We start from the raw sequence: 5,213 nt of genomic DNA, 5'->3' as shown, positions 1-5,213 counted from the left end.
CAAAACTTGGACGGCTGATTTCACTCAGTAACTCCAACAAAATGTTTCCTCCTTTCATCCCCCCCCCCAAAAAAACAACGGAGAAAGTATTATGTCATCTTAAACAAGAGGGAATCCTTAATAGCCGCGGCACTTAAAATTCTTTTAGACAGGGTTAGAGTAAATTAATCAATAAGACCTTTTTTACCAGCTATATTTTTTTGCGCCAGCAATGTCAAGCGTGGGGCGCGCGCACACACCTGATTTAATATTATTACTCATCAGAATCTCTACCAGCCCACCCTCAAATTGAAATTATTTTAGGCAGGATTAGAATATATTAATCTACGAGACCTTGGGCGTGGCTAGATATATCAATCGAAAGGGTTTGACTTTCTGAGTCCAAAACTATAATTATATCGGTCAAGAGATGACCGATATGAGCTAAAATGTTGTACTTATAAAAAAAAACAAAAAAAACTCAAGAGTCATACTATGAGCCGTTATGCCGCGAATAAACATTGTTACCACTACTAAAGAACGTTAACTGATGAATTACGTGATTCATTCTGAACCTCACTGTTTAACTAACTTAACCTCACAAGACTAAACATTCTCCTTGTCCCAAACCGGCTAATCCAGATTACAATCAGAGAGAAACACACGACAAAATCCAGACTCTTAAAATAAATACTCACTTTTGATCTACAGACTCACGATGTTAAGTTTTATAACAGGAAACTCTATTCGCACGCCTAAGTCTAGTTCGCTTGTAATTTAATATCTAAAAGGAGAACGTTTTAACAGCAAAAGTTATCTGATGTAATTTTAACAATAGGTAAAACATTAACAGCCAAAGTTAGTCAAGTGTAACTGTTATTATCCCATTCCGTTTCACATCCCCCCCTCCGCCTCTCTTTACAATCAGTTCCCCTTGTGTGACTCTAGTGCCTAACAATTGTCCAGTTGACAAAAAACAACGTTATAAAGAAAAGTGACTCTCTGACAGATGAGGATTTATAAAGTGGAATTATGGGAACATTTCTTTCTCAACTTGCAGATCTTCCCTCGTCCCATGGGACTCGCGAGAAACCGGTTACTGTAAAAAAGTAGATCAATCCTGGATGGAAAAAATTAAATACGTGCGCGTGAAAAACTATATTATGTAGCATAAATCAAAAACAGCCGTCAATATGTCACAAATTCCCCCTCTCCTTCCCTTTTAAAACATTTTGGGAAATTTCCAGCTCCCCACACGTACAGCATTCCAGCTAAGTCGGGCAATTGTTTTCGCCCCAATAAAGCTATTAAAGTTCCTGTTCGTATCTCGTATAACAATGATATATTCTTGTACTCACATGTCTCCTATAGCTTTGCAGCACGTGTTTACCAAAATCGCCATGTGATGAACGGCGAAGTGAGAGAGGAGAGACATAAATTGAAATGATACAGTAATTGATATTCAGAGCATGGGGAGGATTGAAGAAGATGGCCCAAAGCTCCTTTTTTACGTCTTTTAAGTACAGAATGTTCAGCAGTTGGGTAACAAACTCCCGTAATAAATATCTCATGAAACAACTAAAAATGAAACCAGACCACAATTGCATCAAGATTAGCCTTCAGTGTGGTTTGTACTCTTTTCTGTAGAGTTAGTTTAATCAATATTATTGGTTATAACGTGTATAATATTATTATTAATTTATACATTAAGACATACCTAAATATCTTAAATTGGACAAAACTCAAGAGATATTATTGGGATTACGACCGAAAATGTTGCGAATAGCGAATTCTAATAACTGTAGATTTATCACAAATCGTACCTATTGTCAGTTTGTTTTACAGCATTGACTTCTTTAATTTATAGGTTACGTTTGCTCTGAAGTTATAAATAACAATAAATTATTACATACAAATATTTTATTTATTTATAAGTTTACAGAAGGTAGAATACTTTATATTAAAAAAAATTGAAAATGCAAATCAGCAAGTCACGTGAAAACCACAATTTAAAATCGCAGTGGATGGCATGTATCAGAACTACATTTTTACCGTTTTAGTAATGTGGTGGCACCACAAATTGATCGCTTTTGTGAGGGGTATGTAACAGATCGTTTTTAAACAAAATATTTATATATTAAGATCATTATAATGTGTTTAGATCGAAGATTTAGAATTCTAAGACAAGGATATCTCTTGAACTTAATAGCACTGAAAAATATATATATAAAATAACTTGGGGCACCAGGACCATCCAGAAAGAGACCTACAACAAGTCGTACCATAGCCATAGTAAGCAAATCCATGAAACAGATGAAATTCCACGAACACAAAGATCAGTAGCAAAAACTGTCCACCTACCCCAGGCAACAGTACACAACATAGTCTTCTGGAAAATGTGACACAAGAAACGTGTACATAACATAATCTTCTGGAAAAAGGGCACAAGTAACGTGTACACAAGTTGCTTTCACAACGTTCAACCGTCGCATACCTCAAGCAGATGAAGAATGGATTTATACTATACTATTCCATACAAAAACATACAGGTCAAGTCGCCTATGCAGTGTAGTGCATATGGATTTCTGTCCAATCAGACTGTTGAAAATTACGCTGGGAAACCGTCGCCCTCATAACTAGATGGATTATTCAAGTCACCAGGGAGGAGAGATATGTTTTGGACATATACACACTGCCTACAGTCTTGAAAAACGACATATTACACACTGTCTACAGTCTTGAAAAACGACGTATACACACTGTCTACAGTCTTGAAAAACGACATATTACACACCGTCTACAGTCTTGAAAAACGACATATTACACACCGTCTACTGTCTTGAAAAACGACATATACACACTGTCTACAGTTTTGAAAAACGACATATACACACTGTCTACAGTCTTGAAAACAACATATACACACTGCCTACAGTCTTGAAAACAACATAAGCACATCGTCTACAGTCTTGAAAAACGACATATTACGCACTGTCTACAGTTTTGAAAAACGACATATTACGCACTGTCTACAGTTTTGAAAATCGACATATTACGCACTGTCTACAGTCTTGAAAAACGACATATTATATTTCCGCTGGTGTTGAAAGTTGTAATTATTACCGCTGTTTTTGAAAGCAAGGTATGACGTATGTCGAGAGATGATGCGGAACATAATAATAGTGAGCGTTTGGGAACGAGATTTAAAAGTGTTGTACGGGAGAAAAACAAACGAACGAACTTTAATATAAAACACACGACGCTCCTTATCCCTTTTCAAGACTGTAGACAGTGTGTAATATGTCGTTTTTCAAGACTGTAGACAGTGTGGCCGAGACTTGAAAAAAAACAAAAACTTTACACTTCTTCGAGACGAAAACTTGGTTATTGACACAAGTAACATCTAGTTAAATGTCAGAGTAACTTCTTATAATGACATACAACATGCCGAAGAATTGACATAAAAAAGTCCCCACGTGACATTTGATCCCTTTATTCCAGGATCCTCTTACAAGCAAGAACGTAAAGTGACAGAAACCCAAATCTACTGACGGTTTAAACAAATAGTTTCCAATATACAGGTAGATATAACACACACATATATAATTTTTGTTCGTATAAAAGTAAGATTATTTTTTAGCCTGGATTAAGGCATACCACACAATATATCGCAAAGTGTCACTAATAAAGGTCTATAAGTTACAGCTACGATAACAAAGCTATACAACAATTATATCACTAAAAACTTCTAACATGTAACAATAAAAATAACTTCCAATAAATGAAGATGATAATTTCTAAGATATAACAAGGATAGCTTAAAATATAACAATTACAATGTCCAAGATATAACACTGAAAGCAAATTTAACATATGGCACTGATAATTTCTAAGATATAACAAGGATAGCTTAAAATATAACAATTACAATGTCCGAGATATAACACTGAAAGCAAATTTAACATATGGCACTGATAATTTCTAAGATATAACAAGGATAGCTTAAAATATAACAATTACAATGTCCGAGATACAACACTGAAAGCAAATTTAACATATGGCACTGATAATTTCTAAATTATAACAATAACAACTTCTAAAGTATAACATAGATAATAACTTTATGATATAACGATGGTAACTTCTAAAATATAACAATAACAGCTTCTGAGATGTAACAATGATAACCACTTCCACCCCCTGAATAATATTTATAATCAAACGTTCCTTCGTCATACCAAAGTGTTGCAAGAAAGCGTCACTAAACTTACTAGACCGTTTAATCCCAGTTGACAAGATGTAGAAACAAAACTGTGTACTCAAACTATTCTGAACAGCATATTTCTGGCGGAATAAACAAATAAACATATATTCGTAAAGATTCATTTCTTTTTGACGTTACGAATGAAAATATTTAATAAGTTTGATTACCACTTGACCCGTCAACTCACGTGTCAATGTTTGTGAAAGACAAGAAAGCAATATTGACTGACCTACAGATGAATGGATTTTCTTGAAATTACGTAAACAGAGAGACACATAAGAGTTCATACGAACAACAGCCAACCCGGGTGATGTGTAAACTCTAATAGATATTTGTACTTACATCACTCTACAGAGGCAGTGACACAGCAAGGACAGATGAAAGAAGTCTTCTAGTACTATATACAAACACGCCAGTACGTTGCAGAAGAAAGAACAAGTCTTCTAGTACTATATACAAACACGCCAGTACGTTGCAGAAGAAAGAACAAGTCTTCTAGTACTATATACAAACATGCCAGTACGTTGCAGAAGAAAGAACAAGTCTTCTAGTACTATATACAAACACACTAGTACGTTGCAGAAGCAAGGACAAGTCTTCTAGTACTATATACAAACACGCCAGTACGTTACAGAAGAAAGGACAAGTCTTCTAGTACTATATACAAACACACTAGTACGTTGCAGAAGCAAGGACAAGTCTTCTAGTACTATATACAAACACGCCAGTACGTTACAGAAGAAAGGACAAGTGGCTATCTTCTTGTACTATATACAAACACGCCAGTACGTTACAGAAGAAAGGACAAGTCTTCTAGTACTATATACAAACACGCCAGTACGTTACAGAAGAAAGGACAAGTCTTCTAGTACTATATACAAACACGCCAGTACGTTACAGAAGAAAGGACAAGTCTTCTAGTACTATGTACAAACACGCCAGTACCTTACAGAAGAAAGGACAAGTGGCT

The 5,213-nt window shown here is 35.3% G+C and overlaps 1 protein-coding gene across 1 annotated transcript in view; it reads right to left on the bottom strand.

Moving 5' to 3' along the window:
- Positions 1 to 5,213, bottom strand: part of LOC111089643 (neurogenic locus Notch protein-like) — a 31,864-nt gene that overhangs the window by 7,758 nt on the left and 18,893 nt on the right. The window lies entirely within an intron of this gene.

Source organism: Limulus polyphemus, unplaced genomic scaffold (assembly GCF_000517525.1).
Source record: "Limulus polyphemus unplaced genomic scaffold, Limulus_polyphemus-2.1.2 Scaffold6886, whole genome shotgun sequence".
NCBI lineage: Eukaryota > Metazoa > Arthropoda > Merostomata > Xiphosura > Limulidae > Limulus > Limulus polyphemus.
This window is presented reverse-complemented; position numbering and strand designations above follow the sequence as displayed.